Source organism: Salvelinus sp. IW2-2015, unplaced genomic scaffold, assembly GCF_002910315.2.
Source record: "Salvelinus sp. IW2-2015 unplaced genomic scaffold, ASM291031v2 Un_scaffold16395, whole genome shotgun sequence".
Taxonomy (NCBI): domain Eukaryota; kingdom Metazoa; phylum Chordata; class Actinopteri; order Salmoniformes; family Salmonidae; genus Salvelinus; species Salvelinus sp. IW2-2015.
The window spans coordinates 11,732-24,554 of record NW_019957566.1 but is presented as its reverse complement, the minus strand read 5'-3'; the positions used below and the strand labels follow the sequence as shown (position 1 = coordinate 24,554).

Below are 12,823 nucleotides of genomic sequence, written 5' to 3'. Positions count from 1 at the left end.
CCAGATCTACAGCTAACCAGACTGATACCAGATCTACAGCTAACCAGACTGATACCAGATCTACAGCTAACCAGACTGATACCAGATCTACAGCTTTCCAGCTAACCAGACTGATGCCAGCTCCATTTCCCCCTCTAGTGGAACAAGAAAGCATTTTCTGTAATAGCTCTACATTTCATGATTTCCTGAGAAAGATGACACAAAATGAAGAATATACTAAATTAAGTATAGATTTAAAAGCATGACCAGGGGCGTTTTGCTGTGTGACTTGTGGTACATGCACTAATAGCTAGCAGGGTTGGTGTGTCAGTTCTATATCAATTCAGGCGACGGAAATGAAATTCCAGTTCACAAATTAAAATAAATGTTTTCTGTTCCTGAAATTGAATTTCAGTTCATTGCCTAAAGTTGAACAAATTGAAGTGTAATCGCTTCCATCCCCCATTACCAATGAAGGCATGTGTTGTTATTGTGGTGTTACCTATTTGACACGGTACTATTGACCTTGCCCCACCTGCACACGGACTCTCATACTCCTCCTTCATCCCTCCAACTCCTCCCTCTATCCCTCCAACTCCTCCCTCTATCCCTCCAACTCCTCCCTCTATCCCTCCAACTCATTCCTCCATCCCTCCAACTCCTCCCTCCATCCCTCCAACTCCTTCCTCCATCCCTCCAACTCCTCCCTCTATCCCTCCATCACACAGCGTGAGCTCAGCGTCAGGTAGAGTAGCACAACTCTTTACTGTACCGCCGAACCCCTCTCCCCCACACCCCAGTTCCCAGATGGAGGGCAAGAAGAGGGGGGCACAAAACATGAGTATGTAGAAGTTGCCCTAAATCCCTGATACAGGGTCAGATATCCTTATCTGTTCCCAGATGTGGTTACGGGCAACTTCTACATCGAAGCCACGAAGCCAACATCCTCACTCTCCAACTGCTTGCTGCTGTTACACAGAATCAACCCCAGAAGCCCACCTTGTCAATGACTCATCCAGTACAGTGAAGGATGTAACAGCATCGATGGGAAATGGGTCTTCCATTACAGGTAGCAGTAGTAATTGGCATGTCACCGCGTGTGACACCACATACGCTGTTAAAGCATGCGGTACAAAAACAGCTTTGAGTGAGCAGAGATTTGAGAGACTCTCTGCCCTTTGACAGACACGCCACACGTCACTTCTGTGTTTCTAAGGCTTCTATGTGCAGCAGGCAGTTGATTGGAGGATGTTGCTTTTTCCTCTACCTTACATACATGATGGCTCACACACAACCACCCGCTGCATTCTGTGTCTAAAAATAATCTACTGAGACATTTTCAATGACCTCTCAGCTCCAGAGAGAGAGAAGAAGAGTGTGAGATAGAGAAAGACCGTTCTTATCACACAATCTAAAACCTCTGTTTTCTATACCTATTATTAAAAGCTGAGTTTTTCCATTGAGTATGTCGGCCACAGCAGATCAGAGCGAGAGAGAGAGGAAGTGTGTTTGGTGTCTGTCTTTAGACACAGGATGTATCAGGGCCTTTGAGCTGTGAGTCGTACCTCTGTGCTTTACCTCTGTACTGCAGAGACACAGTGTAGGTGTGACAGCTGAAGCCAGCCTGAGAGCAGCCCACGTGTACACACGACACACAATGCCACCACCGCTGACGGAATTGTAGTGACCATTGTTACTGAGTGGACTAACCGAGTTGAACTATTATTTGTAAGTTCATGAAAAAGATTATTTAGCAACTTTGTATGGCAATTTGTCTTGGTCTAAGGAATTGTGAGGATTGCAGTGGATTCAGCTGTCACACACATCACTGTATCACATSATCATATCTTTATCCATCCCTTTATTTACCGAATGTTGTCTGTTTCTTTTATTTTCTTCCTCTTTTCTGTTGTCGTCGTTGTGTGTCTCTGTCATTGTGTGTCTCTGTCGGTGTGTGTCGTTGTGTTTCGTCCAAACCCTCTTCTCTCCATAGAGGAAACTGCGCTGGGATATGTGAGCAGATTTGCTTATGATTTATCTGTGTTTGCATTTTCTTTCTTTTAAAGTTCAGTATCCCATAGGAGTTTTGTTTTTAGAGAGTGAAATGGTATCACAGCTTGGTCTTTGTATCTCAAGAGTGTGGGGATTTAATGTGATATCACTCAACTCAAGGCTTGCATGACCTCAATTCTAATCTTTGGCAAGACCAGGGGTTTGTTCAGTTTGCTTAAACATTTGCTGCGTTGCGTAACGTTGCGCTTGCTACGTTAGGCTTGTACTGAACGACATGTTTCCCCAAAGTGCTCTTCAACGTTCTTGAACAGACTTTGAGGGACGTGTGCTCCGTTTGGTGGGTGTGGTGGGATGTGGCTTGAAGCAATAAGTGACGTATTTAAAGGGCAGCGGCCATGCTGATAGCATTCCCMAACCAACAACCCAACCCCTCCCCGTTTTTCAACTGGTTGTTCAGCACTGTTTCCATGTAGTTGAATATTGCATTAAGTTTCTTTGTACTGAACTCAGCCCAGAACTCATTGTGTTGTATGTTTTAAAGTCAGATTCTAGTCCAAAACTTAGTTTGATTGTTGTTGTTTTTTTAATCAGCCTGTGTTGATCTGAATTGAGGAGTTGGGCTTTCTTTGAGTTGGTGTGTGTGTGGGTTGGTTGGTTATTTTATCCTTGTGGTGACCTCAAATGCCCCAAAGTCCCCACAAGGACAGTAAAACAATGAACATTCTCGTGGGGACATTTTCCACATCCCCATGAGGACAAAGGCTATTTTAAGTTTAGAGGTTTAGGGTTAGAGTTACAATTAGGGTTAGTGGTTTGGGTTAAGGTTATGGTAAGGATAAGGGTTAGTGTGAAGGAGTTAGGGGAAATAGGATTTTGAATGGAAATTCATTTTAGATCCCCACAAGGATAGAAGAATGAACGTGTGTTTGTGTTTGTATGTGTGTAATCACATGGGATTATGACAACACAAAGAGAACAATTAAGAGAACACGGCTTTCTTCATGTTCCTCAGATTACGTGTTGAGAGTCTCAAATGAATCAGAACCAAATCACTGTGTTTACACCACCATTAGTACCAGAGGACACTAGATCCAACGTTTCCTGACTAGTTTCACGTTCATTTATTGCACATTGATCAATGTTGAAGGAATTAGTTGTTGAATGAATTAGTCTTTCAGCACTCACTGTAGAATCTAACTGCATTGAGACCAGAACAGTAGCTAAAAACGTCAAACGCTCTCTGTGATTGTCTCTTAAAGCTGTTGTATAATCCCACTAAGGCAGACAGTACAGTATCGGTTCAGTGATGTTAACTGACCTGTATCTGCTCTGCCTATTTTAATCTAGTGTGTTTTTATTGTGTGTTTTTTAGAATTCTACTACCCACTAATCAATATTAACACCAGTGTGATGAATACTGTTTAAGATGTGTGTGTGTGTGTGTGTGTGTGTGCGTGGGTGCGTGCGTGGGCGCGCTGGTGTCTGCTTATTTTGTATGTGTGTTTCAAGCCTGTGACTGTATGTATGCACCCTACCGCCTATTCCAGTGCTCTTACATCCACCCGCCCTTTCTTTTCCTGGTTGCTATGGTTACAGGGCGGCCCTAGCCTCTGCCCACCAGGCCCAGCCCCTCCCCCAGACCCTGAGTGTTCTGGAGAGTACGCCCCAGGTCAGGGGAATGCACACCATAATAAGGTATACACGCTGGATACTGTATACACTGGATACTGTATACACTGGATACTGTATACACACTGCATACTGTATACACGCTGGATACTGTATACACACTGCATAATGTATACACGCTGCATACTGTATACACGCTGCATACTATATACACTGGATACTGTATTTTATTTCACCTTTATTTAACCAGGTAGGCAAGTTGAGAACAAGTTCTCATTTACAATTGCGACCTGGCCAAGATAAAGCAAAGCAGTTCGACACATACAACAACACAGAGTTACACATGGAGTAAAACAAACATACAGTCAATAATACAGTAAAAAAATAAATCTATATACAAATGAGGCGAGATAAGGGAGGTAAAGGCAAAAAAAGGCCATGGTGGCGAGGTAAATACAATATAGCAAGTAAAACATTGGAATGGTAGATTTGCAGTGGAAGAATGTGCAAAGTAGAAATAATGGGGTGCAAAGTAACAAAATAAATAAATACAGTAGGGGAAGAGGTAGTTGTTTGGGCTAAATTATAGATGGGCTATRTACAGGTGCAGTAATCTGTGAGCTGCTCTGACAGCTGGTGCTTTAATCTAGTGAGGGAGATAAGTGTTTCCAGTTTCAGAGATTTTTGTCGTTCGTTTCAGTCATTGGCAGCAGAGAACTGGAAGGAGAGGCGGCCAAAGGAGGAATTGGCTTTGGGGGTGACCAGAGAGTTATAACGACTGTACCTCTAGTACTAATGGTATACGACCCACTATACTACAGTATGAACTACCTCTTAAACCCTAATGTTAGAACGACCCACGTATACTACTAGTTATAACTCCCCTAAAACTTAATGTAGACGACCCACTATACTACTAGTATAACTGTACCCCTAGATCTAATGTAGAACGACCACTATATACTAGTATAACTACCTCTTAGACACTAATGTTTAAACGACGCCCACATATACTCTGATTATTTATAACTACCCCTAGAACAATGTAGAACGACCCACTAGTACGTACTGCTTGATAACTACCGCTAGAACGACTCACTATACTACTAGTAAAACTACCTCTAGAACTAATGTAGAACATTTACATTTAAGTCATTTAGCAGACGCTCTCGTATCCAGAGCGACTTACAAATTGGAAGTTCAAACATATTCATCCTGGTCCCGTGAGGAATGAAACCCACAACCCTCTGCAGCGCCATGTCTTGCATAGCGCCACGACATATATTAGCATACTTACCGTAACGTAGAACTCATAAGGAATCAATGTAGGTATATAACCTCCACTGTAACATACGTGAGCCCAAGTATTACTAACTAGTTAAACTACCTCTGAACTAAGGTGTGTATGGAAGCGACCGGCCCACTATACTACTAGTATAACACGTCTATAACTAGGTTAGTAGAACGACCCACTATACATTACGTATAAACTACCTCTAGAGACAATGTAGAACGACCCACATATAACTACCAGAATATCTACCTCTAAAGCTAGATTTGGATAGACAGACCCACATATGAGCTGGTAGTAATTCTAACCTCAGAAACTAATGGAGAACGACTCACATATTAACTACTAGATAAACTAAACTATAACGACACGGGGGTGGGGATGGCATAAAGATGCAGAGACCTAATGAGTTAGAACAGGTTGGGGCCCATATTACTACTGAGTATAATTCCCTGAACTATTAGAAGACCCACAATATAGTGGACGCTGATATGTAGAACGAGCTCACGGGGTATACTACTAGTATAAACATACCCTAGAACGAGGACTGTGAGAACGAGCGGCCCACGATACACTAGTATAGTTACCTCTAGAAACTAGATAGAATAGACCCCCACTGTTACTACTAGTTTAACAACTACCTCTTGAACTGAATTGAACGAACCCCACTAATTATACTATCATGTATGTACTAACACAGCCCCAGGATCAGGGATGCCACACCTATCTAGCAGTGGGATGCAGTAATAACCACCTGCACTACACACTACTCAGTAAACCTACGAACTGATCTAGAATCAGATAAACCAGAAGAGATAGGGAGCGATAAACAATACATGTAGCAGCCCCTGGTAGCAACTGTCCAACAAATGTAGGTTGAGTGCGACTACATGGTCCATGTGTCATTTTTATTTGTCTGGCCCTGACTGTCTCATCTGTTGGCCCTGATGTCTTTTCATCGTCGGTTCTGATGTCTTAATCTGATGCGTCCCTGACTGTCTTTCATTCTGTCTGGTCCTGACTGTCCCATCTGTATGGCCCTGAGTGTGATTGGCTGTTTATCTATCTGGTCCTGAACTCGGTGTGTCTCTTTTTTCTGTCTCTGGTCCCTGACTGGTCTTTATCTGTCTGCGTATCCTGACTTCTATGCGTGTCTGGTTTCCTGTCCTGATTGTTATCTGTCTTGGTCCCTGACTGTCTTCATCTGGTCTGCCGCTGACTGTCTTTTATCGTCTGTTGAGGTCCCGACTGTCTTTTATCTGTCTGGTCCCTACTTGTCGTACGTCGTGCCTGACCGGATTGTCTTCTTGTCTATCTGGTCCCTGACGGAGCTTACTGGTCTGGTCCTGACTGTCTTTTATCTGTCTGGTTTCCTGACTATTTATCTGTCTGGTTTCCTGACTATTTATCTGTCTGGTTCCTGACTATTTTTTATCTGTCTGGTCCGCTGACTGTCTTTTTATCTGTCTGTCCCTGACTGTCTTTTATCTGTCTGGTATCGCTGACGCTTGGCTGGTATTCTTTCGGAGCTCTGGCTGTCTTTATCTGTTGGGTCCTCGAGTGTCTTATCTTCGTGTCACTGACTCCTTTCGTGCTGATCCCAGACTGTCTTTTATTGAGTCTGGTCCTGAGTGTTTTATTTGGCTGGTCCCTGAGTGTCTTTATCTGTCTGGCCGCTGAGTGCTATCTGTTGGGCCCGTACTGTCTTTCATCTGTTCGTCCGCTGGGACTGTCTTTCACCTGTATGGCCCCTGACTGTGATTGTCTTTTACTATCTGGTCCTGACACTCTTTTATCTGTCTGTCCCTGACTGTCTTATCTGTCTGGGCTGACTATTTTATCTGTCTGGTTCCTGACTATTATCTGTCTGGTCCCTGACGGTCTTATCTGTTGCCTGACTGGTCTCTCTGTATGGCCTGCTGCTTTTATCTGTCTCCCTGACTGTCTTTATTGTCTGGAGCCCTGACTGTCTTTTATCTTTATCCGACACGTGTGTCGTTTATGTGTCTGGTCCCTGAGTGTCTTTTTCTGTCTGGTCCCTGAGTGTCTGTGATCGGTTATGGCGGTCCCTGAGTGTCTTGTAGTTGTGTCTCGTCTCTTAGGTTGTCTTTTATTTGTCTGTCCCTGAGTGTCTTTATTTGTCTGGTCCCTGAGTGTCTTTTTATTTTCTGGTCTCTGAGTGTCTTTTATTTGTCGTTCCAGACTTGTCTTTTATTTGTCTGGTCCCTGAGCTTGCTTATCTGTCGAACGCTCTGGAGGCTGTCTTTTATCTGATCTGATCCCAGACGGTCTTTTATCTGTCTGGTCCCTGGAGTGTTTTTATTGTGTTTTATTTGTCTGCCCTGAGGTCCTTTATTGCTGTCCTGGGGTCTTTGATTGTGTCCTCTATTTTATTGTCTGGTCCCTGACGTTTTTATCTGTCTGTCCTGACTGTCTTTTATTTGTCTGGTCCCTGAGTTGTTGTGTTGAGTTTCTTTTGTGTCTGGTCCCTGAGTGTCTTTATTTGTCTGGTCCCTGGACGTTTTATCTTCGTTCCGGGTTTTTTTTGGTCTGTCCCTGAGTGTCTTTATTGTCGCCTGAGTGCTTTTATTTGGTCTGGCGTCCCTGAGTGTCTTTTATTTGTCTGCGGCCTGGCTGTCTTTAATCTCTGAAGCCGCTGAGCTGTCTTTATTTTGTCTGGTCCCTGAGTGTCTTTGTATTGTGCTGGTCTGAGTGTTTTTATTGGTCGTTTTTTTATTGTCTGGTCCCTGAGTGTCTTTTATTTGTCTGGTCCTGAGTGTCTTTTTTTTGTCTGGTCCCTGAGTGTTTTATTTGTCTGTCCTGACTGTCTTTTATCTGTCTGGTCCCTGACTGTCTTTTTATTGTCTGGTCCTGAGTGTCTTTATTTGTCTGGTCCCTGATCAGTGTCTTTTATTTGTCTGGTCCTGACGTCTGTTTATCTGTCCTTTTGTCTGCCCTGAGTGTCTTTTATTTGTGTCTGGTCCCTGAGTGTCTCTTTTTTATTGTCTGGTCCCTGAGTGGCTTATTTGTCTGGTCCCTGAGTGTCTTTTTATTGTCTGTCCTGAGTGTCTTTTATTGTCGGTCCATGAGTGTCTTTTATTTGTCTGGTCCCTGAGTGTCTTGTTGGTGTTTGCGTCGATATTGTCGTGGGCCCTGATGTTTTTATTTGTCTGGTCCTGAGTGTCTTTTATTTTTGCTTCTGTGTCCCTGATGTGTTTTTATTTGTCTGGTCCCGACCCCGTCCTTACTTCTTCTGCCCAGAACAAAGAGACAAGCAAGGGATGAGTTCATCTTCTACTCGAAGAAGACTGATGCGTCTGCTGATTGAACGAGCGCTTCCTTTCTTCCCTCAGACGTACGTATACAGAGAGACAGAGAGATAGAAAGGCTGCTCTTTTTCTACTGTACCTTAACGTTCATACCCAAAGAGCATATTTGAACGGAGTTTCATTTAGAAAGAGATGAAAAGATGGAGGGAGAAGAATTGAGGATGGAAAAATGGGGGGTAAGAAAGATGGAAAGAGAGTAAGAGATGGAAAGAGCATGAGAGTCAAGATTGCGAGGATTGGTGCGAGAGAGAAGAAAAAGAAGAAGAGAGAGAGCAAAAGAGAGAGTTTGGCCTCTGGAGTATGGAAACTGTCAATCCACCGCAGTGGAACTTCTCACTATAAAACCAGAAAAAGACACAACACATACCGCGACGCACAAACACAACATATCACTTGAATCGACAGCAACAACAGTACACTGTGTAGTACACCTCCCACTACAGTAACACACTGTGTATGTACCAACCCACTTACAAGTTACCATGTGTAGTGTACCCCCCACTACAGTACACTGTGTATTGTGTACCACCCACTACAGTACACTGTGGTATGTACCACCCACTACAGTAACACTGTGTATGTACCACCCACTACAGTACACTGTGTATGTACCCCCAGCTACAGTACACTGTGTATGTACCACCCACGTACAGTAACACTGGTATGTACCACCCACTACAGTACACTGTGGTATTGTACCACCCACTACAGTACACTGTGTATGTACACACCCACTACAGTACACTGTGTATGTACCTCACCACTACGAGTACACTGTGTATGTACCACCCACTACAGTTACACTGTGTATCGCGTCTGTTACCACCCACTACAGTACACTGTGTATGTACCACCCACTACAGTACACTGTGTATGTACCACCCACTACAGTACACTGTGTATGTACCACCCACTACAGCTAGAGCTGTTGGAGTAAAGAAGTGTTTTATTGATTGTTTAGTGTGGCCAACTGAACACGCACCATGGGTTCGTTGTCTTGAGGTCTGTACTCATAAGTTCATCCTCCTCTCTCTCTCTCTTTCCACAGAGCCATATAGTTCAAACACCGCAGGGAGAGGACTATGAAGGCAGGGCTTTCCACGGGAAGAGGGTGAGTTGAGCTTTCTTTTTCTTCCTGCCTGTTTTTCTATCCATCTCTCTCACTTTCTCACTTTCTCCTTCCTATTCACTTGTTGCTATCTCTCCATTTCAGCCGTCTAGTTCCCTCTGATCAGAAAACTCATATCTGTGTGATTCACATTAGCTTTATATAATAGCATATTTCATCTGTTATTAGATGTTAACTCAGTCCTGTGTATTTATCAGCCAGTGTTGTCATGATGAACAGTATAGTATTACTGCTATCATGTTCTTGTTGTTAAATGTACTGTACTCAGTTGTCAGTCAGTATGTTATAAATCCATGAACCTGGTTTCTCTTCTGGTTTTCCATAGATCACTGGAGTGTCCATCCTGCGAGCGGGAGAGACCATGGAGCCAGCTCTCCGGGCAGTGTGTAAAGATGTCCGCATCGGGAAGATCCTCATCCAGACCAACCAGGACACAGGAGAACCAGAGGTATGGATCTGGAAAACACACATGCTTGAAGCTTTGAGTAGGACTGCAGGACCTGACCAGGGAAAAGTTGGAGGCATAGTTATAGCCTTTTTGTCTGTCTTTCATTCTTCCCTTCATCCCCTCTTTCCTCCCTGTCCCTCCCTCTCTCTCAGCTGCATTACCTGCGTCTGCCTAAGGACATCGGTGAGGACCATGTGATTCTGATGGACTGCACCGTGTCTACTGGGGCTGCTGCCATGATGGCCATACGAGTCCTACTGGTAGGTGATTCTGATGGACTGCACCGTGTCTACTGGGGCTGCAGCCATGATGGCCGTACGAGTCCTACTGGTAGGTGATTCTGATGGACTGCACCGTGTGTACTGAGGCTGCTGGCATGATGGCCGTACGATCCTATGTAGGTGTTCTGATGGACTTGCACACGTTGGTACTGATGCTGTGCATATGCCGACGAGTTCTACTGGTAGGTGATTCTGATGGACTGCACCGTGTGTACTGATGCTGCTGGCATGATGGCCGTACGAGTCCTACTGGTAGGTGATTCTGATGGAATCTGATGATGCATCTCTCTCCGTGTCTGTCTGTGTGTCTTGTGTAGGACCATGATGTCCAGGAGGATAAGATCCTGTTGGTGTCTCTGCTGATGGCTGAGATGGGGGTTCACTCTGTGGCCTACGCCTTCCCTCAGGTCCAAATCATCACCACTGCCGTCGACAAGAAGGTCAACGACCTCTTCCACATCATACCCGGCATAGGTGAGAAAAGAGAGAGAAAGGCAGTTTCTGTGTGTGTGTGTGTGTGTGTGTGTGTGTGTGTGTGTGTGTGTGTGTGTGTGTGTGTGAGAGTGTGAGAGTGTGTCCATGCTCTGCTTCAAACTCTGATCTCTACTGTTCTTTGTCCCTTGTGTGAAGGAAATTTCGGTGACCGGTACTTTGGCACGGATGCACCCCCAGAATGGAGCGATGAGGAGATGGATGAGCCCAGTTACTGATGGGACAATGGGCAGACCTATTTGAATGATTCAGGGGTGCGCCGTTTGGAGGATGATTGAGGAATGTGCTCTTCACCCCACTGGGCAGCTACGTACACCCCCTTATTCTGGGGACCAAAGAAGACCCCTGGAGTACTAGAGCACCTTGAATTTCACTCAGATACAGAAAATGAGTCAAAGATTAACAAAGGACAATTAATATATACATTATATACATGCAGTTTTTGTATATTTCTATTTGAGTTTTATGCCAATGCAGCTGTAATAGAAAATGTAGTAATTTTTGTAATGTGAATGTTTGTTTGTAAAATGTTCTATTTTTGGTTGTTTGAATTGTGTGTTTTGAGGGTCCAAACCTTCATATTTTTAACTGTGGATTACAACATTCAATAAGAGCTAATTGCAAAACACACTTTTTTTCTTTCTTTCTCAGAGCTTAATTAACCTTTCAGAATGCAATCCAAAAAATACACAGCCATATTGTTCATTCTCTCTGCTCATAGAAAGTGCTTTCTTTCAAGGAACACTTTACCGGAAAATTGTGTAGGCGTAACTTTTTAACTCTCTGGTTTCCCCTCTTCTCTGCTTTGTAGCTACTGACCAAACCACAGTCTTGCAAAATGTTAACACTTAGTCCTCTTTTCACTGCAAGGCCTAAATATACTCCCACATCCTGATCTACCTGCTAGTCTACCTGTGAGTGGCTCCTCCACCCATGCCCCGCAGTTCGGTTAGCCTTGACCGTTTTCATTGCCCTTAAACATCAGCACTTTATTCATGAAGGGTCCTCTGTCTGGGAATGATTCTGGGCCTATGCTGCCTATCATAATGAGGCCTTACAATGTTGTTGTCATGCTTAATGTTTCCTAGTGATATCGGCGTAGGCTACAACACYTAGACCTACATTTAATTTGTGCTTTGTCTGCAACATAGAGACGAGAGAGACGGAGAAAATATRCAGGAAGGATATGGTGGTTGTCCTCTTCTCATGGAAACTAACCTTGATATCTTCCATCACTTTCATCACTACCCCACCGCTGACACCAAGAAGGCGGTGGGGTAAATATAGGATGACACTGACTTAACCGGTAGGCTAATGGGCTATAAAACAAAAAAGTTTTACAATTCAGAATAGGCCTACAGTTCTAATGAACGCTGCCGTGGTGCACTGGAATGATGGATCATGGTTGTGAGGACAGTCACCAAGACACCTGTCTGCTGCAGAGGTAAAACTCCCACACCAGGGTTGCAAGGTAGGGCTGTCTGACAAATGGCGCAACATTGTGTAGGTTAATATTATTTCTAGAACAGATTTAAGAGCTTTATGAAATTCGCTTTTATTTCTGATCAGGTTATTACATTTGGGAATTTTAAAGGTAGCATAGGCTTATAATTAGCCTACATCATTCCGTTTTTGGAGGGTTTGAAATAGAATGGGTTTTGAATTTTAGTCTACATTGAAATTGATTTATGGAAATTAAATTGAATTTAAGCTTGATCTGAGCTTTTAAAACKTTGTCACATAATGGTTTCATGATTCTGCAGACCACAATAAAATAAACCATATACATACAAGTACTATAGCTGAAATATGTCATTGTGTAATGATTTATTTGTGTAGATTATAGGTTATTAACATACAGCATCTATTGAGATGTAATGGAAAATGTATCACAACCAGCACCAGTCACAAACAGGAAAGAGGTGTGTGTGTGTGTGTTTGTCTGTGTGTGTGTTTGGCGGGTGCTTTGTGTCCCCACTGGCAGTGCAGGAGCCTGATGAGGTCACAAATGCAGTAGCAGGGTAGCTATAAGACCTCCTAGCTACCCTGTGAATCTAGTCTCCAGTCTTCAACTGTAACCTGTTGGTCTCATTCTAGCCTTTGCATTCAAACGTGAACCTGCTGGTTTATTTCACACTCAAAGTATAGGCTTACCATTGCCCTTTGGAGGTGCAGATTTTTGCTGTGACAAGAGTTCAAACGACAGGACAGTAAGCGAATGAAACATTTATG

At 43.6% G+C, this 12,823-nt stretch overlaps 1 pseudogene; it reads left to right on the top strand.

The window, feature by feature from the left end:
- LOC112080640 (uridine-cytidine kinase-like 1) overlaps positions 1-12,392 on the top strand; it is a 44,501-nt pseudogene extending 32,109 nt beyond the window's left edge.
- The last annotated feature ends 431 nt before the right edge of the window (positions 12,393-12,823 follow it).